Raw genomic sequence first — 26,906 nt, 5'->3', positions numbered from 1 at the left:
GATTTCTGCATTTCCAACTGAGGTACTGGGTTCATCTCACTGGGGCTTGTCAGACAGTGGAGACAGGACAGTGGGTGCAGCCCACCAAGTGTGAGCCGAAGCAGGGCAAAGCATCGCTTCACCCAGGAAGTGCAAAGGGTCAGGGAATTCCCTTTCCTAGCCAAGAGAAGGGGTGACAGATGGCACCTGGAAAATCGTGTCACTCCCATCCTAATACTGCACTTTTCCAAAAGTCTTAGCAAATGGCACACCAGGAGATTATATCGCATGCCTGGCTTGGAGGGTCCCACGCCCACGGAGCCTCGTTTATTGCGAGCACAGCAGTCTGAGATTGAACTGCAAGGCAGCAGCGAGGCTGGGGGAGTGGCGCCCGCCATTGCTGAGGCTTGAGTAGGTAAACAAAGTGGCCCAGAATCTCGACCTGGGTGGAGCCCACCGCAGCTCAAGGAAGCCTGCCTGCCTCTGTAGACTCCACCTCTGGGGGCAGGGCATAGCCAAACAAAGGGCAGCAGAAACCTCTGCAGACTTAAATGTCCTTGTCTGACAGCTTTGAAGAGAGTAGTGGTTCTCCCAGCATGGAGTTTGTGATCTGAGAATGGACAGACTGCCTCCTCAAGTGGGTCCCTGACCCCCGAGTAGCCTAACTGGGAGGCACCTCCCAGTAGGGGCAGACTGACACCTCACACGGCTGGGTACCCCTCTGAAATGAAGCTTCCAGAGGAATGATCAGGCAGCAACATTTGCTGTTCAGCAATATCTGCTATTCTGCAGCCTCCGCTGCTGATACCCAGGCAAACATGGTCTGGAGTGGACCTCCAGCAAACTCCAACAGACTTGCAGCTGAGGGTCCTGACTGTTAGAAGGAAAGCTAACAAACAGAAAGGACATCCACACCAAAACCCCATCTGTACGTCACCATCATTAAAGGCCAAAGGTAGATAAAACCACAAAGATGGGGAAAAAACAGAGCAGAAAAGCTGAAAATTCTAAAAATCAGAGCTCCTTTCCCCCTCCAAAGGAACGCGGCTCCTCGCCAGCGATGGAACAAAGCTGGATGGAGAACGACTTTGACGAGTTGAGAGAAGAAGGCTTCAGACGATCAAACTTCTCCGAGCTAAAGGAGGAAGTTCGAACCCAATGCAAAGAAGCTAAAAACCTTGAAAAAAGATTAGATAAATGGTTAACTAGAATAACCAGTGTAGAGAAGTCCTTAAATGACCTGATGAGCTGAAAACCATGGCACGAGAACTACGTGATGAATGCACAAGCTTCAGTAGCTGATTCGATCAACTGGAAGAAAGGGTATCAGTGATTGAAGATCAAATGAGTGAAATGAAGCGAGAAGAGAAGTTTGGAGAAAAAAGAGTAAAAAGAAATGAACAAAGCCTCCAAGAAATATGAGACTGTGTGAAAAGACCAAATCTACATCTGATTGGTGTACCTGAAAGTGATAGGGAGAATGGAACCAAGTTGGAAAACACTCTGCAGGATATTATCCAGGAGAACTTCCCCAATCTAGCAAGGCAGGCCAACATTCAAATTCAGGAAATACAGAGAACACCAAAAAGATACTCCTTGAGAAGAGCAACTCCAAGACACATAATTGTCAGATTCACCAAAGTTGAAATGAAGGAAAAAATATTAAGGGCAGCCAAAGAGAAAGGTCAGGTTACCCGCAAAAGGAAGCCCATCAGACTAACAGTGGATCTCTGGGCAGAAACTCTACAAGCCAGAAGAGAGTGGGGGCCAACATTCAACATTCTTAAAGAAAAGAATTTTCAACCCAGAATTTAATATTCAGCCAAACTAAGCTTCATAAGCGAAGGAGAAATAAAATCCTTTACAGACAAGCAAATGCTGAGAGATTTTGTCACCACTAAGCCTGCCCTACAAGAGCTCCTGAAGGAAGCACTAAACATGGAAAGAAACAACTGGTACCAGTCACTGCAAAAACATGCCAAATTGTAAAGACCATCGATGGTAGAAAGAAACTGTATCAACTAATGAGCAAAGTAACCAGCTAACATCATAATGACAGGATCAAATTCACACATAACAATATTAACCTTAAATGTAAATGGGCTAAATGCTCCAATTAAAAGACACAGACTGGCAAATTGGATAAAGAGTCAAGACCCAACAGTGTGCTGTATTCAGGAGAGCCATCTCACGTGCAGACACACACATAGGATCAAACTAAAGGGATGGAGGAAGATCTGCCAAGCAAATGGAAAACAAAAAAAGGCAGGGGTTGCAATCCTAGTCTCTGATAAAACAGACTTTAAACCAACAAAGATCAAAAGATACAAAGAAGGCCACTACATAATGGTAAAGGAATCAATTCAACAAGAAGAGCTAACTGTCTTAAATATATATGCACCCAATACAGGAGCACCCAGATTCATAAAGCAAGTCCTTACAGATCTACAAAGAGACTTAGACTCCCACACAATAATAATGAGAGACTTTAACACCCCACTGTCAACATTAGATGGATCAATGAGACAGAAAGTTAACAAGGATATCCAGGAATTGAACTCAGCTCTGCACCAAGTGGACCTAATAGACATCCACAGAACTCTCCACCCCAAATCAACAGAATATACATTCTTCTCAGCACCACATCACACTTATTCCAAAATTGACCACATAGTTGGAAGTAAAGCACTCCTCAGCAAATGTAAAAAAACAGAAATTATAACAAACTGTCTCTCAGACCACAGTGCAATCAAACTAGAACTTAGGATTAAGAAACTCACTCAAAACCGCTCAACTACATGGAAACTGAACAACCTACTCCTGAATGAATACTGTGTACATAACAAAATGAAGGCAGAAATAAAGATGTTCTTTGAAACCAATGAGAACAAAGACACAACATACTAGAATTTCTGGAACACATTTAAAGGAGTGAGTAGACGGAAATTTATAGCACTAAATCCCCACAAGAGAAAGCAGGAAAGATCTAAAATTGACACCCTAATATCACAATTAAAAGAAGTAGAGAAGCAAGACAAACACATTCAAAAGCTAGCAGAAGTCAAGAAATAACTAAGATCAGAGAAGAACTGAACGAGATAGAGACATAAAAAACCCTTCAAAAAATCAATGAATCCAGGAGCTGGTTTTTTGAAAAGATCAACAAAATTGATAGACCGCCAGCAAGACTAATAAAGAAGAAAAGAGAGAAGAATCAAATAGATGCAATAAAAAATGATAAAGGGGATATCACCATCAATCACACAGAAATACAGACTACCATCAGAGAATACTGTAAACACCTCTACGCAAATAAACTAGAAAATCTCGAAGAAATGGATAAATTCCTGACACATACACCCTCCCAAGACTAAATCAGGGAGAAGTTGAATCCCTGAATAGACAAATAACAGGCTCTGAAATTGAGGCAATAATTAATAGCTTACCAACCAAAAAAAGTCCAGGACCAGATGGATTCACAGCCGAATTCTACCAGAGGTACAAGGAGGAGCTGGTACCATTCCTCCCGAAATATTGCAATCAATAGAAAAAGAGGGAATCCTCCCTAACTCATTTTATGAGGCCAGCATCATCCTGATACCAAAGCCTGGCAGAGACACAACAAAAAAAGAGAATTTTAGACCAATATCCCTGATGAACATTGATACAAAAATTCTGAATAAAATACTGGCAAACTGAATCCAGCAGCACATCAAAAAGCTTATCCACCATGATCAAGTGGGTTTCATCCCTGGGATGCAAGGTTGGTTCAACATATGCAAATCAATAAACGTAATCCAGCATATAAACAGAACCAAAGACAAAAACCACATGATTATCTCAATAGATGCAGAAAAGGCCTTTGACAAAATTCAACAACGCTTCATGCTAAAAACTCTCAATAAATTAGGTATTGATAGGACATATCTCAAAATAATAAGAGCTATTTATGACAAACCCACAGCCAATATCATACTGAATGGGCAAAAACTGGAAGCATTCCCTTTGAAAACTGGCACAAGACAGGGATGCCCTCTCTCACCACTCCTATTCAACATAGTGTTGGAAGTTCTGGCCAGGGCAATCAGGCAGGAGAAAGAAATAAAGGGTATTCAATTAGGAAAAGAGGAAGTCAAATTGTCCCTGTTTGCAGATGACATGATTGTATATTTAGAAAACCCTATTGTCTCAGACCAAAATCTCCTTAAGCTGATAAGCAACTTCAGCAAAGTCTCAGGATACAAAATCAATGTGCAAAAATCACAAGCATTCTTATACACCAATAACAGACAGAGAGCCAAATCATGAGTGAACTCCCATTCACAATTGCTTCAAAGAGAATAAAATACCTAGGAATCCAACTTACAAGGGATGTGAAGGACCTCTTCAAGGAGAACTACAAACGACTGCTCAATGAAATAAAAGAGGATACAAACAAATGGAAGAACATTCCATGCTCATAGATAGGAAGAATCAATATCGTGAAAATGGCCATACTGCCCAAGGTAATTTATAGATTCAATGCCATCCCCATCAAGCTACCAATGATTTTCTTCACAGAATTGGAAAAAACTACTTTAAAGTTCATATTGAACCAAAAAAGAGCCCATACTTTAAAGACAATCCTAAGCCAAAAGAACAAAGCTGGAGGCATCACGCTACCTGACTTCAAACTATACTACAAGGCCACAGTAACCAAAACAGCATGGTACTGGTACCAAAACAGAGATATAGACCAATGGAACAGAACAGAGCCCTCAGAAATAATACCACACATCTACAACCATCAGATCTTTGACAAACCTGACAAAAACAAGCAATGGGGAAAGGATTCCCTATTTAATAAATGGTGCTGGGAATACTGGCTAGCCATATGTAGAAAGCTGAAACTGGATCCCTTCCTTACACCTTATAGAAAAATTAATTCAAGATGGATTAAAGACTTAAATGTTAGACCTAAAACCATAAAAACCCTAGAAGAAAACCTAGGCAATACCATTCAGGACGTAGGCATGGGCAAGGACTTCATGTCTAAAACACCAAAGGTAATGGCAACAAAAGCCAAAATTGACAAATGGGATCTAATTAAACTAAAGAGCTTCTGCACAGCAAAAGAAACTACCATCAGAGTGAACAGGCAACCTACAGAATGGGAGAAAATTTTCGCAACCTACTCCTCTGACAAAGGGCTAATATCCAGAATCTACAATGAACTCAAACAAATTTACAAGAAAGAAACAAACGACCCCATCAACAAGTGGGCGAAGGATATGCACAGACACTTCTCAAAAGAAGACATTTATGCAGCCAACAGACATATGAAAAAATACTCATCATCACTGGCCATCAGAGAAATCCAAATCAAAACCACAGTGATATACCATCTACACCAGTTAGAATGGCGATCATTAAAAAGTCAGGAAACAACAGGTGCTGGAGAGGATGTGGAGAAATAGGAACACTTTTACACTGTTGGAGGGACTGTAAACTAGTTCTACCATTGTGGAAGACAGTGAGGCGATTCCTCAAGGATCTAGAACTAGAAATACCATTTGACCCAGCCATCCCATTACTGGGTATATACCCAAAGGATTATAAATCATGCTGCTATAAAGGCACATGCACACGTATGTTTACTGTGGCACTATTCACAATAGCAAAAACTTGGAACCAACCCAAATGTCCATAAATGATCGAGTGGATTAAGAAAATGTGGCACATATACACCATGGAATACTATGCAGCCATAAAAAAGGATGAGTTCATGTCCTTTGTAGGGACATGGATGAAGCTGGAAACCATCATTCTCAGCAAACTATTGCAAGGACAAAAAACCAAACACCGCATGTTCTCACTCATAGGTGGGAATTGAACAATGAAAGCACTTGGACACAGGAAGCGGAACATCACACACCAGGGCCTGTTGTGGGGTGGGGGGAGGGGGGCAGGGGGAGGGAAAGCATTAGGAGATATACCTAATATAAATGATGAATTAATGGGTGCAGCACACCAACATGGCACATGAATACATAAGTAACAAACCTGCACGTTGTGCACATGTACCCCAGAACTTAAAGTATAAAAAAAAATCACATGGTACCTCATAAATGAATACAATTATGTCAATTAATAATAAAATGTACTACTTATAAAGAGGACTACACAATGAAAATGTATCATGCACTTCAGTTTTGATGGTATATAAATATTTTAGAAAGAAAATGAATAATGAATAATTTAAAAAATTGAAACCCTGAGATAAGGATGGACACTGAAACAGGTATCTCAGGCTTTGGAAGTGCAGGGATGAATATTTTTTCTCTATAGAAACTAAAAGGTAGAGTCAATTCTATATCTGGTAGACATAGAATTGATTTTTTTGGGGATATACTTCACATAGGATTTTATTATAGTATATTTACAAAGTGTGCAATAATCACCACTGTCTTCTTTTTTCACACCCAGAAGAAACCCTGTACACATTAGCAGTCAGTCCCCATTCTCTCCTTCTTGAAGCTCCTGGCATCCACCAGTGTACTTTTTATCACTATGGATTTGCCTATTCTGCACAGTTTGTCTGGCTTCTGTCAATTAGCACAATGTTTTCAAGGTTCATCCATGTTGTAGCATGTTTATGAATGAATAATATTCCATTGTGTGGATATATTACATTTTGTTTATCCATTCATCAGTTGATGAACATTTTGATTGTTTCTACTCTTAGCTGTTAAGAATAATGCTGCTCTGAACATTCATGTACATGTAGTTGTGTGAATATACATTTTCAATTCTCTTGGGTATGTTACTAGTAGTGAAATTGCTGGGTCATATGGTAACTGTTTAATTTTTTGAATAACTGCCAAACTCTTACAAAGTGACTATGCAAAAGAGTTTTGTTTTTTTTTTACTGTTTTTATGCCAGTACAGTGCTATTCAACATTCCCACCTTGACTATACTTGTTATTGTTCTTTTTTAAAAAATTTGTTTTGTTTCCATATGTTTTTGGAGAACAGGTGGTGTTTGGTTACAGGAGTAAGTTCTTTAGTGGTGATTTGTGAGATTTTGGTATACTCATCACTGGAGCAGTATTTGCTCAAATACCGAACCTGATTTGTAGTTTTAAAAGTGGAACTACTGGCTGGGCATAGTGGCTCACGCCTGTAATCCCAGGATTTTGGGAGGCCGAGGTGGGTGGATTACTTGAGGTCAGGAGTTCAAGACCAGCCTGGCTAATATGGTGAAACCTCATTTCTACTAAAAATACAAAAAATCAGCCTGACTTGGTGGCGCACACCTGTAATCCCAGCTACTCGGGAGGCTGAGGCAGGAGAATTGCTTGAACCTGGGAGGTGGAGGCTGCAGTGAGCTGAGACCATGTCATTTCACTCCAGCTTTGGCAAGAAGAGTGAAACTGCATCTCAAACAAACAAACAAAAAAATAGAACTACCATTTGATCCAGCAATTTCACTACTGGGTATCTATTCAGAGGAAAAGAAGTCATTATACGAAAAAGATGCTTGCACACACGTTCTTTTTTTGATTTGCATTTCTGTAGTAACTAATGATGTTGAACCCCTTTTCATGTGTTTACTGGCCATTTGTGTTTCTTCTTCGAGGAAATGTTTTTTCAGATTTGGTATTGCTTAGTTGGGTTACATATTTTGGATACTGGTACATTAGCAGATACACTATTTCAAAATATTTTCTTCAGTTCTGTGAGTTGTCTTTCCACTTTCTTGATAATATCTTTTGAAGTACAAAAGTTTTAAATTCTGACGTAGTCCAGCTTACCTATTTTTTCTTTCATTGTTTTTGTTTTTGGTATTATATCTGAGATCACAAAGTCACAAAGATTTATGCTTATGTTTTCATGTATGAGTTTTATAGTTTTAACTCTAACATTTAGGTATTTGAGCCAGTTGAGTTAATTTTTGTATATGATGTGAAGTAGGGGTTTAAATTCATTCTTTTGCATGTGGATATTCAGTTGTTCCAGCACCATTTGTTGAAAACATTATTCTTTCCACTATTGAATTGTCTTGGACCCTTGTTGAAAATCAGTTGACCATAGGTACATGGCTTTATTGCTATACTCTAATTGCATTCTAGTGATCTGTGTCTATCCTTTGCCAGTACGACACTGTCTTGATTACTATTGCTTGTAGTATGTATTACAATTAGAAAGTGTGAGTCTAACTTTATTCAAGGTTATTTTGGTTATTTTGGATCTCTTGCATTTCCATGTGAATTTCAGCATCCGCTTGCCATTGTTTGCAAAAAACGACATTTGGGAATTCATAAGGGATTGTGTGAATCTATAGATTAGTTTGGGAATTATTGCCATTTAACAATATCTAGTTTTCCTATCCATAGACACATATGTTTTTCCATTTATTTAAATCATTTAAAACTTCTTTTAACGTGTTTTGTAGTTTTCAGAGTATACGTTTTGCACTTCTTTTGTTAAATGTAATTTATCCTTCTTGAAGCTATTGTAAATGAATTAAAAAAAATTTTTTTTTTTTTGAGATGGAGTCTCACTCCATCACCCAGGCTGCAGTGCAGTGGCCTGATCTCAGCCCGCTGCAACCTCCCCCTCCTGGGTTCAAGCGATTCTCTTGCCTCAGCCTCCCAAGTAGCTGAAACTACAGGTATGTGCCACAATGCCCAGTTAACTTTTGTATTTTTTAGTAGAGATGGCATTTTGCCATGTTGGCCAGGCTGGTCTCGAACTCCTGACCTCAGGTGATCCACCTGCCTTGGCCTTCGAAAGTGCTGGGATTACAGGCATGAGCCATTGTGCCCAGCCTGGAATTGTTTTTTAATTTTATTTTTGGATTGTTCATTTCAAGTATACAGAAACACTATTGAGTTTTGTATATTGATCTTGTGCCCTGCAACCTTGTGGAACTTATTGGTTCTAATAGTTTTTAAATTGAGTCCTTAGGATTTTCCTAAAAAGGTATGTCATCTTTGAGTAAAGAAAGCTTACTTCTTCCTTTCCAATCTGGATGCCTTTTATTTAATTTTCTTGCCTATTGCCCTGACTAGAACCTCCAGTAGAATGTTGAATAGAAGTGGTGAGAACAGACATCTTTGTTTTCTTTATGATTATACTGGGAAAGCTTCCAGTCTTTCACCATTAAGTATGATGTACTTTATTCAGTTGAGGATAGAACTGATTTTTAATAAAGAGAAGTTATGACATTACTTCAACGTTCTCAGTTTATCTTGGTTTAAAAACTTTTAAAAAACCTTGGCAATCTCAATATTTTGAGATCCATTGTTAAAATCCAGACAATGGTGTGACATTCTGAAGTCTCTTCTCCTTCCCTTCTCCTTCCCCCCTCCTTTCCTTCTCTCCTTCCTTCCTCCCTCCCTCCCTCCTTTCCTTCCTTCCTTCCTTCCTTGCTTCCTTCCTTCCTTCCTTCCTTCCTTCCTTCCTTCCTTCCTTCCTTCCTTCCTTCCTTCCTTCTTTCCCTCCTTTATTTCCTACCTAATATAAGATTCATTTCAACAGCTGTTTCACTTTCCAGGAAATAAAAGATTTGCAGATTCTGTAAGCTTTCTAGTAAGTTTCTATTCTAACAATTAACTTGAGTCTTTGACTCATAATTTAATCTTTAACATTCTGTGGTTAGGACAGTGTTAACTTTTAAAACTTTTAAGTAGTTTAATAAAATGTAATAACAAAATAATCAATATGGCCCTTTTTAAAGAGAATTCAATATTAATAGTGGTGACATAAAAATTTGATCATCAGGAACTGGTTAACTGAATTGTCTATTTATCTCTTTATATTTTAAAGCGCTTTTACTTTATTTCATTTTTAAGAAATTTAATATGAAAATCTTCAAGCATGCATAAGTAGAGAGCATAAAATATTTTTACATACCAATCTCTTGGTTTGGCAATTATCATTTTCCAAAGCGTGTTTCATTTATCTCCTGTACTTTTTTGATTAAATATTTTAATGCTAATGCCAAACGTTGTATCATTTAACCTAAAATATGCAGTATGTGTTTTTAATAGATAAAGATTAGGAAAAAACCAACCATGATACCACTAATATCTGAAATGAATATTTTCATTCTCCCTTGTCCTTCCCACTGCTCTGTTATCCCCAATTTAGTCACCATGGGTACTCGTAGCTACTTGGTTTTCTTTATATCTAGACTTGCATTGGCCTTGAAAGTTCAGTACAGCAGTCTCTACCCACATGTGGCTACTGAACACTTGAAATGTGGCTAATCCAAATTAAAATGTTCTGTTAGTCTAAAAATATACATTTAATTTTGAAAACTTGGTATAAAAAGAATGTAAGATATCTCATTAACATTTAAAAATTGATTCCATGTTAGAATGATAAGATGTTGAATATTCTGGATTAAATAAAATATATTATTAAAATGAATTTCACCAGTTTCTTTTACCTTTTAAAAGTGTAACTATTAGAACATCTATAATTATACCTGTTGCTTACATTACAATTTTATTGGATTTGATGTTTTAGACCTTTTTAATGAATGGAACTAGGGAATATCTGTATTTTAGAAAGAACAAAATAAATAATGATTTCATGCTGATATCTCATTTACATTAAAGATGACAGGGTTTTAAAATTTAAAAGACAACTAATTTTGATTTTATATTTGTATCTGTTTTTCTCATGCTGAGAATATTACTTCCTACTGACATTTCTTATTTGCTCTATTTTCAAGGTAACAGTGTCAATATTTCTACTGGAAGTATTATAGCTGAATGCAGTTTTTAATTTCTTTTTTTTCTTATTGAGGCATAATTGACACATAAAGTCATATGTATTTAGTGCTCAATGTGATGTTTTGATATATGTATACACTGTGAAATGAATACACAATCAAGCTAATTAATATATCCATCAATTTACATAGTTATCTTTTTTTTGGTGAAGTACATTTAAGATCTACACTCTCGGCAATTTCCAAATATACAATATGTAACTATTAACTATAATCACAATGTTGTACAATAAATTTCCAGAACTTAGTCATCCTGTCTAAACAAAACTTTGTACCCTTGACCAACATCTTCACATTTCCCAACTGCTCTCCCCAGCTCCTGGTAATTATCATTCTACTCTCTGCTTCTGTGAGTTTGATTTTTTAGATTTCACATGTAAGTGAGATCATGCACTATTTGTCTTTTTGCATCTGGTTTATTTCACTTAGCATCGTATCCTCCAGTTTCATCCATGTTTTCATAAATGACAAGATTTCCTTCTTTTTTAAGGCTGCATAATATTCCTCTGTGTGTGTGTGTGTGTGTGTGTGTGTGTGTATCACATATTCTTTATCTGTTCATCTGTTGATGGACAGAAGTTGATTCCACATCTTGGCTATTGTAAATAATGCTGCAGTGAACATGGGTGTGCATGGGAGTGCAGATATTTCTTCAACATACTGTGTTCATTTCCTTTGGATATATGCCCAGATGTGGAACTGATGGATCATATAGTCATTCAATTTTAATGTTTTGAGGAACTTCCATACTGTTTTCCAATTTACATTCCCAAAAACAGTATGAACGAATTCCTTTTCATCCATCTCCTTGCCAATGCTTGCTATCTTTTGTCTTTTTGATTATAGCCATTTTAACAGGCATGAGGTGATATCTCATTGTGGTTTTAATTGCATTTCTCTTATGATTAGTAATGTTAATCATTTTTTTCATATGTCTATTGGCCATTTCTATAGCTTCTTTTGGAAATATCTATTGAGGTCCCTTGCCCATTTTTAAAATTGGGTTATTTGTTTTCTTGCTATTGAGTCATTTGAGTTCTTTACGTATTTTGGATATTAACTGTTTAAATATTTATAAACCAGAGTGTGGTTTGAAAGTATGTTCTTCTATCCTGTAGGTTTTCTCTTCACTCTGTTGGTTGTTTCCTTTGCTATGTGTGAGATTTTTACCTTGACACAATCACATTGGTCTATTTTTTCATGTTGCTTGTGCTTTTGGGGTCATATCCAAAAAATTATTGCCTAGCCTAATGACGAGAAGCTTTTTTTCCCTGTGTTTACTTCTAGTAGTTTTAAGTTTCTAGTATTACATTTAAATCTTTAATCCATTTGAGTTAATTTTTATATATTATATGAGATAAGGCCCAGTTTCATTCTTTTGGCATGTAGATATCCACTTATCCCAGCCCTATGTGTTAAAGAGACTGTCCTTTACTCATTGTATGTTCTTGGCAGCTTTGTTAAAGAATAATTGACTGTAAATATGTGGCTTTATTTCTGGACTCTCTATTCTGTTTCATTGGTCTAAATGTTTTGATTATTATAGCTTTTTAGAATATTTTGAAATTAGGTAATGTGATGCCTTCAGCTTTGTTGGCTATTTGGGGTCTTTTGTGGTTCCACATAAATTTTAGAGTTTTTTTTTTCTATTTCTGGAAAAATGACATTAGATTTTGTTAGGGATTACATTGACTCTGTAGATTGCTTTAGGTAGCACTTACATTGTAACAATATTAATTATTTCAATCTATGAGCATGGGATATCTTTCCGTTTATTTGTGCCTTCTTCAATTTCATCAATTTTCAGTGTATAGATTTTTAATTTCCTATTTAAATGTATTCTTAAATATTTTATTCTTTTTGATGTTATTGGACATTGGATTTTCTTAATTTTTTATGTGTAGTTCATTGTCAGTATATAGAAATACTACTGGGTTTTTGTATGTTGATTTTGTATCCTGCAACTTTACTGAATTTATTAGATTTAACAATTTTTTGGGTGAAATCTTTAGGGTTTTCTCTATATAAGATCATGTCATCTGCAAATAGAGGCAATTTTACTTCTTCTTTTCCAACTTGGATGTCTTTCATTTATTTTTTTTACCCAATTACTCTGCCTAAAACCTCCAGTACTATGTTGAATAGAAGTCGTGTGAATAGGCATCCTTGTCTTGTTCTTGATCTTACAGAAAAAGGTTTTTAGCTTTTCACTATTGACTATGATGTTAGCTGTGGGCTTGTCATATATGGACTTTATTAAGTTGAGGTACATTTATTCTTTCAATATCTAATTTGTTGAGAATTTTTATCATGAAATTTCATCAAGCACGATTTCTGCATTTATTGAGGTGATCATATGTTTTTTGTCCTTCATTCTCTTAATGTGATGTATCACGTTTACTGATTTGTGTATATTATACCATCCTTATATCCCAGGAATACATTTTACTTGATTGCATATATGATTCTTTTAATGTCCTATTGAATTTCGCTTGCTAGTATTTTGTTTAGGACTTTTACATCTGTGCTCATTGGGGATATTGGCCTATAATTTTCTGTTCTTATATTGTCTTGTTTGGTGTCAGGGTAATGTTGGTCTTGTAGAATGAGTTTGGAATGTTCCCTTATCTTCAATATTTTGGGAGAGTTTGGGAAGAATTGGTATTAATTCTTCTTAAAATATTTGGTAGGATTTACCAATGAAGCCATCAGATCCTGGGCTTTTCTTTGTTGAGAGGTTTTCTTTACCAAAAAGTTACTTATTCCTATCTCTATCTGAAATTCCTGTTGTCGTTTAAGATTTCTTCAAGCTTGAGATCCTTGCTATTTTCCCTATGCCGTACAATGTTTTTGTCAGTCTCATCTCCCTCCTAACCATGCTACTCTAAGTATTTAGCCATATGTGCTTAACACTTTCTGGGTTGGTTCACACCTCTTTGGATAGAATCTCAGCATTTACATTCTATTTGCATTCTCAATTTGATTTCAGACTATTTCTTACCTTTTCTTACCAAATTACAGTGTTATCTCTCATGCGCTGGGCTCCGTGTAGATGGAACATTTCTTCAAGAAAAAGTCTGTCATCTATATATTTTGTACCTATCTCAGATTTTAACAGGGTCTGTTACATCACAGCTGTTCCATAAATGTGCTCACCAGCTAATTATAGCTTTATAAAACATCACCTGGTGATACTGCTATTTTTATTAATAGTTGCTATATAAATAGTTTTCAAGGTTATTTTTTCCCCGAACGTTATTGGTGTTCGACATAAAATTAACTCCTTCAGTAAACAATTTGAAACACAAAAGCTGCTTCAAAAACACCATAAGCATTGTTGATACTAATTGCTATGCAGTGCTACAGAGCAGATTTTGCCAACATTTTCTCATGACCCTTATCTTCAGGGGTTTGTAATTGAAACAGTATGTATACATTTATAAATTTAATACAATTTATAAATTGAAACAGTATGCATGTTGAATTTTAGGATGCAAGAATTCACAACATTAAGCTTTTTGAAAACAGTATTAGTGGTCCAGTATGGGTGTTGCAATTTGTTGTAGAAGAGCTGGGTGCTAGGTCATGTTGTGTTATGCCAGGGTGGAGGGGGATGATCATTCTGCCATGCAGAGCAGCCCTCGTTTGTGATCCATTAATCTTTTGCCTTTGGCCTTCTTGTGAGTGGATGAATTGCAGTACAAAAATGTGAACATTTTATAATGAGACTCAGTTTGTTCTGAAAATGAAGACCATAAATGAGTGTTTTTCTTCTTTTGATGGGACTTCAAATTGAGACAAAAATAAATGCTAGGAATATCTAGAAATTGGTCCTAGAAATTGAATATGATCACTAGCTCTTTTAATTAACATTTCTGTTAACATTGGGACCTATTCCTTATTCTCTCCACACGGAGGCTTCTTCTTTTGTCAGAGATTAATGTTCCCTCCTTTTTCATGCAAAAGATTAAAGAGGTCATATAAATATAAAACATTTGCTTTTCATTAACCAGAGTTTTAATATATCTTCTTGATAGACATCAAAAGACATAAATTGCAGTGTCAGAATTAGAATTCTGTAATACAACTAAAATGAAGTGGGCAGCTTTATTTTAAAGATGTAACAGTATTTAACATATTTCTGTATTTTCATGTTAGATGAGGACTTTTGTGATGGGTTATGATCCTTTCCCAACAGAATCATTCTGTTTCTTTTCAAAGGAACCTACCCTTTCCTTATTTTGGTGGGAACGACAAGAGTATTTGGTTGGAAGTCATAGCTATACAGAGGGGAAGAAGCTGTGTCCAGGCAAAGGAAAGTGTAGCTAACTTTCTGTGATGATACCTTAGAATTGTAGTTCTGTAAATGATATTAGAGGTGATCTGTACATAATCCTTCTGTTACAGGTAAAGAGAACAGATTTAGAGTGGGGTGGATTTGCACAAGGTCACGTCACCCAGTGGCTGAGCAGGAACATAGGAAAGGGACTCTTTATCACCCCATAGTGTTCACAACCCACACTCAGTACTCAGGCTGCTCTTCAGTAGTGGGGACTCCCACAGACCCGCAGGGTATAAAGAAAGGACTCGTGGGAGGAATTCCTACTTATGATGTTCCATGACTGTATTAGGTCATTCTCACATTGTTACAAGAAATACCTGAAACTGAGTCATTTATTTAAAAAACTGGTTTAATTGGCTCATAGTTCTGCAGGCTGTTCAGGAAGCTTAGCAGCTTCTGCTTTTGGGGAGCCTCAGGAAGCTTCCAGTCATGGCAGAAGGCAAGGGGGAAGCAGTCATCTTACATGGCAGGAGCTAGGATCAAGAGAAAGAGAGAGGGAGGAGGTGCCATACATTTTTAAACCACCAGATTTCCTGAGAACTCACTAACATGAGAACAGCACCAAAGGGATGGTGCCAAACCATCCATAAGAAACCATTCCTATGATCTAGTCACCTACCATCAGGCCCTACCTTCAAACTGGGGATTACAATTTGACATGAGATTTGGGTGGGGACACCAATCCAAACCATATCAATGACCAAGGGAAACGAGGGCATGTATCCTTAATTTTCAAAGATCTTTATGACTAGTTACAGTAAGGTCAAAAAAGCACTCATCAAGGAGCCTCGTTCTTTTGCAGGATGTCTGCCAGCTCCTCTCCAGCCACCCATTCTCACAGCGGGTGAGCCAGACCACATCTGCTAATCCAGGAGCACAGCTCAGGTGAGATTTCCCCAGAGGGAGAGGTGGAGCTACGTGCAATACTCGTTCTAACATCACTGGATTTTGCTGACTAGTACCAAGTGGTCTTGGCATTGTATATAAAGTCAAAGTGGTTAAAAATTGAGATGTTTGCTATTTTAAAATCTGTGAAAATTACAAAAATAAGATGTGTTGGTTAAAAAATATTTAAATATCACTGAATAAATGTCTTCTTATTCCAATTTTATTTCCTTGCTCTCTGGTACCCACTGGCATCAGATTGGTGAGGTTCCAGGCTCTTTTTCTATGTGTATGCAACTGAAATAATTAGGATTTTATTTTGTTTTTACAAAAATGAGCTGTGTTCTGCATACTTGTCTTTTATCCCCCCATAATCTTTCCTGATTGCACTCCTTATATGTTCTCAGTTACACAATGTTCCATAGTAAGGATATTCCACTATGTGTTGTTACATATCTGTGTTGAAGGACATATAAGTTGCCTCGGGTATTTTACAAGTAATACAGAAATGAATATCCTTCTACACATATCCATGTGAATATGTGTTAGCACTTTCTTTTGCTAAATCTATAGAGGTTGAATTTTTGGTCAATGCATTCAGGCATTTAAAATTTGTCTAGAGACAGTTGATTTGTTTTGAGGATTTGATGTAAAGGTGAAAACCAAGGCAGTGAGTTTAGATCTATACAAAAGTCTAAGTGTTCTAAGTACCAAAAATCTATGGTACAAAAATACTAAAATAATTGGATTTTTTACGCATTTTGACATTAATTCAAAGTGGCTTTCAGCCAGAGGTTCCCAGGGCCAACCTTCAGACTTGATGATTTTCTAGAAGGACTTTTGGGACACAGAAAAGCTGTTATGCTTACAGTTGTTATTTATGACAGTGAAAAGATACAGATTAATCCCAGCAAAGGTAAAAGGTATTCACCTTTTACCAGTTTGACCAGATGGTTTATGTTAACAATGTGGCTTGTGGTGAATGCCTGTTTTCCTGTGCCTCAGGTTTTGGACCACGCTGGATCAGTTTAATCTCTTAGGGGTCAGACTCTAAGTAGTTAGTATCAGTCATATGGGTGCTGCATAACTATGAGCTGACCTCAAACATTATAAAGATAGAAATGGTGGGCACTGGCTGGGTGTGTTGCTCATGCCTGTAATCTCAGCACTTTGCGGGGGGGGGTGGGGTGGGGTGAGGTTGGCAGATGACCTGAGGTCAGGAGTTCGAGACCAGCCTGGCCAACATGACGAAGCCCTGTCTCAACTAAAAATACAAAAAAAAAAAAAAATTAGCCAGGTTTAGTGGTTTGTGCCTGTAGTCCCAGCTATTTGGAAGGCTGAGACAGGAGAATTGCTTGAACCCAGGAGGCAGAGGTTGCAGTGAGCCGAGATGGTGCCACTGCACTCCAGCCTGGGCAACAGAGACTGTCTCAAAAAACAAACAAACAAACAAACAAACACCCAAGAAATGCTGGACACCAAGGCTCAGGTAAGCTCGCCTGGTTGACATCACTTCCATGTGTACTTCCCATAAAATCAGGAGATAAAGGAGAAATCAGGCACAAGATTCCAGGTGTCCTTTCCCAGCGGAGTCACAGGGATGCACTTAGTTCTCTCAGCAACAATGTGTGACAACACATGGAAAGCGATGTCAACCAGAGGAGCTTACCTGAGCCTTGGTGTCCAGCATTTTTAGCTTCACAGTGATTCAGGTGGGCTCACGGTTATGCAGCACCCATAGGACTGACATTAACTACTTAGCGTCCAGCTCCCAAGAGATCAAACAAATCCAGCATGGCCCAAGACCTCAGGCATAGGAAAACAGGCATTCACCACAAGTCACATTGTTAAAAACCATTTGGTCAAACTGATACAGCCTGGCCCAAGGTCTCAGAAGTATAAAAACACTCTTATTAGGCAGGATATTTCAGGGGTTCAGAGGTTGTCTCCTAGGAGCTTGTCAAGGAAGGGCCTCTATTTAGAATGTGTAGGACTTGATCAATCAGGCCTGAATTCAACCTTTACTGCACACTCTTCTTTTACTTTATTGGAGCGATTCTGTGATCTTAGAACATGATGTACTTGAAGAGGAATTATTAAAGTTACTTGGAGGATGTGTGATCATTTCTTTATTTTAGAACTTAGCAATTTCTATTGCTTCATAAAATGGAACCATAATGAACATGAGGGACCAGTACCTAACCAGGACTGACAAGACTTGATATGAATCCCAGTCCTGAATTTGAGTCTGGAGAGACTTGTCATTCCAATAAAGGTCAGGGATTTGTACATGGGAGCAAAGTAAGACTTTCCAGAGAAAGATAGTCAATGATGTGAGTCTGAAGGAAGATGTCCTTTGGGTTATTGGTTCTTGGTCTGGTGAGGAAGAAGTGACATTAACAAATATTCAAGACCCAGTATCAATTACTGTCTATTCAAAAAACAACAACCATTTGTTGTATACCTTCTACGTGGAGGTGCCACAATATCCAAGTGGGGACAGGACCAACAATTGGTGGAATTTCAAGGGGACGGGTGTTTAATAGTATAAAGCTTTGGCAACTACATCAATGAGCCAGTTCTAAGGAGAATGAAGTCTAAGGGCTAGAATATAATTTTTTGTCTAGATTGAGATAGCAGGCAGAGATTTAAAAAATTGTAACTTGCCACTGCACTCCATCCTGGGTGACAGAGAGAGACTCCGTCTCAAAAAAAAAAAAAAAAAGCAAAAAAGAGAAGGAGTTACAATTTTTTTTTTTTTTTTTAGATGGAGTCTTGCACTGTTACCTTGGCTGGAGTGCAATGGGCCATCTTGGCTCACTGCAAACTCCGCCTCCCAGGTTCAAGTGATTCTCCTGCTTCAGCCTCCCGAGTAGCTGGGATTACAAGTACCTGCCACCTCACTCAGCTAATTATTGTATTTTTGGTAGAGATGGGGTTTCACAATGTTGGCCAGGCTTGTCTCATACTCCTGACCTCAGGTGATCCACCCCTGTCGGCCTCCCAAAGTGCTGGGATTACAGGTGTGAGCCACCATGCCCGGCCGTAACTCCTTCTCTTAAAGGGACAAACAAGAATCTAGTGATAAGGTGCTGGACCATCAATTAGGAACTTATTAAAGAATAAAAAGGATACAGGGTAGGGGTTCAGTCATAGGGAACCTGGGTCTCAAGGCAGGACATTGATTGCTGACAAAATGAAGTTTTCTCTCAGGGTGGCACCAGAAGTAATGGTTGAGGCTAGACCTATTTTCCTTGTGTACGACAAAGGTTGGTCTTAGAGTCTGGGAGGGACTTACTGGCTTCATTTATACAAATTGGGGCTATTGATGGGCTGGATGTGAAGGGGTTTATACCATTCTTGCACCCACGGGTGATGACTTTGCTTTGGTTTTGTTAGAAAGAAATGAATGTTTTGTGTATTAAGTGACTAGAAATTCAATAGAAGATAGAAAAATGTAGGTCTGGTTGAGTTATGTCAGGAGAGAGGTGGGTGGTGTGAGTAGAGGGGTGATAATTCAAAAAACATGCAGGAAAGCGTCTCCTCGAGTGTGGTGATTATAAGGGGCTGATTAAAGAGATAGAGACCTCACCCAGTGGGCAGCAGGCAATGCCAATTCTATTCTTGTCTATTCTCCAAAAGACCTATTCTTTCTGTTATGGGTCAGATTGTGTCTCCCTATAAATTCTGACCCAAGCCTCCCAAAAAGAGATGTTGGAATCCTAACATCTAGTATTGCAGAACATGACCTTATTTGGCAATAAGGTCTGTAATCAGTTTAAAATGAGGTCATGAGGGTGGGCCCTAATGCAATATGATTGGTGTCTTTATAAGATCTTAGGGGAAATTTGGACATGGAGAGAGAGACACATGCAGAAAGAAGGTGATATGAACACACACGGGGAAAGACAGCCCTCCACAAGGCAAGGAGAGAGGCCGGGAACAGATCTTTCCTCATAGCCCAAGGAAAGAATGAACCCTGCCAACACCATGGTTCTGGATTTTTGGCTTCCAGAACTGTGGGACAATAATATTTCTGTTGTTGAAGACACCTGTCTATGGTACTTTGTTATGGCAGTGCTCCAAATGAACACATGCCTCACCCCTGCCTCCTTTGCTGTTTCTCATCCCTGCCCTCTCACTCCAGGGGCACAGGCCTTTCTTTTTTTTCTTTTTTTTTTTTTTAATGGTATGAAATTAGTTTTTATTTTTAACTAAAAATGAATGCTTAACAACTTTCCAAAATCAAAACTAAAGATGAACACTTAGAAAAAAGGGTGGAAACATATTTTTCTTTCCCTGGGGAAACCAGTAAGGCAGACATTCTAACGGAGCTTGTTTTTTTTTTTTTTTTTTTTTTTTTTTTTCCACAGGACTAGTCTATGCAGATGGAATCTCTCTCCAGCCTTTTCTCTATGTCAGTTTTATCTACCTGGCAAGACAAAACAAAAACAACCCCAAAACAACCCCTCCCCACAAACACAACACAAAACAAGGGACTTGAAAAGTTGGAGAAAACCTTTTGATATGTTTCTGTAAAATCCTTTCTTAGGAGGTTTAGTACAGGTACTACCCATCAGCAACTTAGCCGGCCAGGTGAGTTGGTGCAGAAGCGCTTCGGCTGAATTTATACCAGAGCCATCGGGAGTGACTTGGCCACCTCTCCCAATTACCACAAGGAGGTCTTAAAATTGAATTTCAGTTTCAGCAGATACTTCAGATTTACCTGAGCAATATCATAGACAATGTACTCATTATATAGTAGACAAGTGTCATTCACACCAGATGAAATCCCAGTCCCAAGAGGAACCTCTGCACCATCCAGAGTAATACTAGCTGAAGGGTCAGGGGTAGTTTTGCCCAAACCTTTGACACTGTGCTTGCCCTTGGGTAACTTGCTGATATGTGAAGCGTGCTTCAGTTCATACATTTTCCAAGGGCAACTTCTCCCAACAGGATTAAGCCTGTTGGGCCTCCCTGAGATGTATGGCAGTAGTTGGCACTCTTGGAGGCCATGTCAGCGAAATAGATCCCCTTACCAAACATGTAGCCCGTCATGGGCACTTCAGGCGGGGCTATCCAAAGACCCTGGGACAGGATCCCAGCAAAGCTGGTGGTTGTGGACCCGGGGCATGGGCCTTTCTATCTTTTGCTCTTGGTTTATATTTTCTTATCCACCAGTTCTTCTTTAAAATAAATGTATTTGAGTCAAAACAATAGATCAATAAAATATACTAAGTAAATAATTGTATAGATGTCAAGTAGAATGTAGCCTAGAGATCAGTGAAGAAAAAAATAAAGAATACAATAGGACAAAGACCTGACTGGGATAATAAAAAGAGGGAGAGAGAATTGATTTTAAAATCTTTCCTGGGAAAGTTTAAAATCTGTCCTTAATGGAGTAATTGACTAAAATAATACTCTATTATATGAATGTTATATTACTGATCAGTTTTGATGTGTAGTAATTTTATTTTTGTTTTTGTCAATCTAAAATAATCTAACTAGTTCTTCTTCTTGTTCATCATAGTTTTTGCTTTATATAGTTGGCTTATACAAATTTATGGTGCTTTGTTTTGTCAACACAGATTTCTGTCTTTTTGCTGCTTAAGTCTTTGCCTGTAATTGGTATGTGTCCCTGGCTTTATTTTTGTTTCTGTATACCTGACAAATATGTCACCATCCTCTTGTTTTTGGCATGAAGTACTCCCAATTTAATTCTACGGTCTGGTGGGCATTCATGTGGTGTGGCACTGCCTTGTGGAGGTAGGATCGTATTGTACTTCTACTGCCTCTGACTCTGTAATTCATTGTGGTGCATGAAAAATTATAATCCATAGCATCTTCTTCATCCAGGACTCTTTCTTTCTTTACTTCCCTTCAAGGTTTTACACAAAGGATTGTGTATCTCAGGATGAAATACTGGCTCATGCTCCTTTTCCCGCCTTCCTATTTAGTTGTTTCTGTGAAGTGAAGTTGCAGTCACCTGGTATATGCAGAAAGTGATGTGGCACTACTTGAGCAGTGTGGGGAGTGATGTCTCAGAATGAATTACCATTATGGGAGAGGGACATGCTCAGTTTCCCATTAGTGCAAACTCAGAACTTCTGACCTGAGGGCAAATAGTAAGTATAATGGACATCATTTTGGTCATCCCATATGTATTCTCACTTTTTCTGGTAATAAATTCATTTTTTTTTCTTCAGAGAACTACCCCTTCTGTATTCTCCAGGGCTATATGGGGTGGGAACAGGGAAGCAACAATTTTATTAGAGCACATTTTCCCAAAGTGATGCCTTCTTAGAAAATCAGATCTATAAGAAGGTGGCCAAGGCATAGTTTTTTACATCTTACTCTCCCTGATGGTAGAAATCTGGCAGTGAGTGATGCTGTTCCACACAGTTCCTATGGTTTCAAAGGGGCTTCTCTCTTGGCTCCAGAAAGAAGGCAGTGGCTCTGGCATGGCCAATCAGAGCATTGCATGTCCCTTCCCCGGGTCACAGTGATTCATTCAAAGTTGGGATGTGTCCCAGGCAGAGCCAATAAGACATAAAGGGCTACGGCATGGAGCCTGAGATCCATTCAGTTCAACCATCCCAAGAAAAGACAGTCAAAATATGAAGAGGAGCTATCTTAATAATACTGTTTAAACTCCTAGGTTAAGCTCTGCCTGAACTTTTATGCTCATTTTAATTGGATTTCTATCATCCAGCTACATTGTTGAATTGGAAACAAAGGAGCACTGGCTAAAAAAGAGGCAGAAGGATATATTATTTCTCTGCCTTCTTTTAGTCATCTTGTTACCTATGCTTCTGGTATCAAAGCATATATGGGCCACCAGTTATTTTTCATTCCTACTTTAATAGCTTTACAGTTGAAATTCCTTGCACATTTTTCTAATATAATAACAACCCACGTTTTCTCTTTCTGGTCCTTGTAAATGATAGGAGGTTGAATGAGAGTTAATGAAGGATTCTTTATCAGATGCACTTTAAACTGGAATGGTGATACTGATGGTTGAGCTTTATTATATTCTCATTTGACAATCTTTCCCAGTCATTTCGTGTTGATTCCTTATTAATTATGCTTTTTAGTTCAGCTGCTTGTAGCAGCACATCCAGGTGGGAGTAGCTTAAACTAATTATGTGCTTTTGTTTTCTCATGTAGTGAGGAATTGAAAGTGGGCAGTGTAGCATTGGCAGGATTGTTCTACGATGACACAGGGACCTGGCTTCATCTATCATACTGCTCAAATATCAAATATTCTTTCAAAGAACTTTCTTGGAAGCCCTATCCAGTGACTTCCACTTATTTCTCTTTGGCTCCAACTGTCACATGGCCGCCCCTAGCTGCAAAGGCAGCTGGAAAGTATAATTTCTTAGTCGTGTCTATGGTTGCTTCAAATAATAACAGTGTTCTTTCAGTAAGAAAGAAGGAGAGAATGAGTATTGGCTAGGTGGCTGACAGTCTCACCTATAAGGAGAATAGGTATTAGATAGAAAACTGCAAGTCTCATCCATGGACTTCCTTTTTTTTTTCTTTTTTGAGATGGAGTCTCACTCTGTTGCCCAGGTTGGAGTACAGTGGTGTGATCTCAGCTCACTGCAACCTCTGCCTCCTGGATTCAAGCAATTCTTCTGCCTCAGCCTCCCCAGTAGCTGGTATTACAGGCTCCCGCCACCATGCCTGCTTAATTTTTATATTTTTAGTAGAGATGGGGTTTCACCATGTTAGCCAGGCTGGTCTCGAACTCCTGACCTCAAGTGATCCCCCGTCCTCTGCCTCCCAAAGTGCCGGGACTACTGGCGTGAGCCACTGCGTCCGGCCTCAACCATGAACTTCTTAATGCAAGCCCCTTTCTGACATGCTTAGTGCTTTGTGTCTATTCCTGTATTTTGGGGGTTGTTATTAGTATTAGCCATAATTTTTTTAGGCATTGTGTCTCTTGCCTACAGTGCTCTGTTCTCTAAGTTTAGTCTCCGAAGCTCACCCATACTGGTATATTAAAGGATACAAGTAGATTACATGTTACTTTTGTTCGGGATAATATTTTACATATTTAGGTTATGGCTGCAACAGTAGTATGCTGGAGCTAGCTCTGTTGGCCCCTGAGAGCTGGTTGTTAAATTCAGGAATTTTTTAAGCTGGCTGTTAAGCATGCACATCATTAAAAAGTGAATTATGTAAACTTATAATGAAATAAATTATATTAAAAACAAAGGAAATAAACATTCAAAACTCATTGCTTCTTAATTATTTTACTCTGTTATCTCTGCCTTTGAAGCTTTTTATGTTTATTTTGTCTGTGTGATGAAAACTATATAATCGTGTGCTACTGCTCATCTCTTCCCAATTCTGCATTCAATGACAACATGTTGGTAGCTGGGAAGGGTCATAGTGGGAGTGTTAATACCATGGAATCAGCAAACACTACAAATGAACACCTCATTTATTGTTGTGTTGATTGTCTATCTAGACCTAAGAAAGTGGCGGGGAAAATGTTAATAATGCAGATTAAACTTCAGTGTGTGGTGGTTTAGCTGTTTTGTTGTGAATTGCACAACAAATTGAGAAAATATTCTTTTAGTATTAGGAAACTGTTAAGTGGTTTGGCAAAGAAGCTGTTCACGTCCTTGATGAACTAGTGAAGCTTCAACATAGATTTTAATTATTTCACAGTCATCTTACTCATTAACATTAACCAAAACATCAATCAAAATTCAGGTCGGAACTACACGCAGAGAACCAACTGTTAAATATTTACCCGCATGCCATGGCTGAAACCCAAAGGGGAAGAAGTACTGTTCTTGACTTGTGGGCTAGAGTTGGGTCATATTGGAAAGCAACAGCAAAGGATTTGCTTTGCCTGGGATGCAAGGCCAGCATGGCACCTCTAGACCCTGCCTCTAGCTGCTATCTGCTTCTTAGGCTCAAGTTGGACCTGCCTTGCACCATGTTCACGGACTCGCTTTGATAATATTCCTTATGTTGTGTGTGGTTTTCCTAAATCAAATTATGCTTACTTAATACTTTAAACAATATATGGTTGGTAGGTTGTATTTGATCTCCCATGCCATGCGCTACAGGCTTTTTGGACAATCAGTAGTACCCACGCACTCAGTATCTCCTAACTTCTCCTTTTTCCCACTACTTACTGGGAGGCTGGCATTTATGGAAATTTATAGCTAGCTACTTTGAAAATAAGAGAGGCAGCAGAATTCTTTAGAGCACTGAGTCCAGAAAATTGGACATGGTCTACCAGCTCAGTAAAAGAGTTTTGCAGAATCACTTTTTCTTGTCAGCTTGTGACATTGTTGGCTACTAAGCTGGTGGTGTTTTCAGATGAATAAAGTAAAATTTCATTAATTTAGACTCCATTAGTATAATTTTGAACAAAGGTTGGTTTGGAGTTTACATGTATACCATTCATGAAGAACAAAGGTGTCAAATGAATAGTCAAACGAGAAGAAGGAAACAAGTGCACAAAAACTTTCAAGTGCTTTAGCAGACTGCTTGCCAATGGTTTTGTTTGCCAGTGTTGCTAACTAGCTAACCATTAATGCAGATCTTGTGGGCCTCTACTTGGCAGAGGTCACTAGGTGTGTACAGCTTATTAAAAAGTAATGCAATTGCATATCTTTAAAAATCATCCATGATTCAGATTTTTCACAAATTCACATTGGTATTTTTCTTCAAGTAGACTCAATTAGGTATTACTGTATATGGATTTATGGAGAATTCTCAAATATTAGATAATACATTGCATATAAGCTCATTGGAATGTATTTCTCCTTGTTATGAAAATATTAGCATTTTTCATCCCTTAGTGTATTTAGGTAGTTTGAGTATGAGTGTGTGTATGTGTGTGTGCATGTGTGTGTTAGAGAAAGGAACAGCCTGGGGTCTCCTCCCCTTCTATTAATTTGACCATTCCTTTTCTGAGTCTTGTCTTGCTACTCACTACTCTTCACTCTGCCACTGGACATGAATTTGTTTGCTAAGAGTTAAACCCAGCAACAAATGACCCACAGCTCCTTCAAGACAACATTGTCCATGTCTCAAGGGCCACTGTGGAGTGTTTGGTGGAGGAGGTAGTAGAGATAACAAACAATATAGCAGGGATCACTGTTTTTCTTCATGTTCTTCTTCACTTCCTTTCAAGAGTTTGCTGTGCTAAGTTGTACTAGAGGAAGACATTTAAAACTTTCTTCAAAGCATTATCTTTCCCATGGCTCAACAGAAATGTACCCAAGAGGTTAAACCATTGTCAGATAGCCACTTTGTGGGCCATCATCATTCCCTGTAACATTTCCCAACCTTATTCCTGTATTCTGAGGCTTACCTTCTCTTCTAATTTCCTTTGGGTGAATCTCTGCCCATCTTTTGGAAATTCTCTCCACAGGGGCAAGTCTGGCCTCAACATCCATCTCTTTTACCCAATAGTAAATTTCTTTAAGTTTGAGTGATAGTTTGGAAATGTGCCTTAGGACATCTGGGTGGGGCAGTCTTAGATGGCCTTGGAAAGGAATCCAGCTCTGGGAGACAATCTAGGTGGGCTTGAGCTCTCAGACTTCTTCCCCTTCAAATCTCTCTATTAAATGAGCGGCAAATATGCCCTTTGTATTCTTTGTTAGTGATTAACTGTTTTTTTCTCTCTTCCTTTGTTGCTGTTGCCCTCTCTCTCTCAAACATACATGTGCGCACGCGCGCACACACACACACACACACACACACACACACACACACACACCCCACACTACCACACATACCCTCTGAGGTCAATATAAATTCTCAGAGATAGTAAAGTATAAACCTACAAAATGGAAAAATATTCCCAATTGCATTATAAATTCTGAGGCTACTTCCCTCCAAATGAAATATTTCACATTATGATGCAGAGCATCATTCCCTCACCTT

The sequence above is a fragment of the Pan troglodytes genome, chromosome 15 (assembly GCF_028858775.2).
Source record: "Pan troglodytes isolate AG18354 chromosome 15, NHGRI_mPanTro3-v2.0_pri, whole genome shotgun sequence".
Lineage (NCBI taxonomy): Eukaryota > Metazoa > Chordata > Mammalia > Primates > Hominidae > Pan > Pan troglodytes.
The sequence above is the reverse complement of the archived record's forward strand: the minus strand, read 5'-3'. Positions refer to the sequence as shown.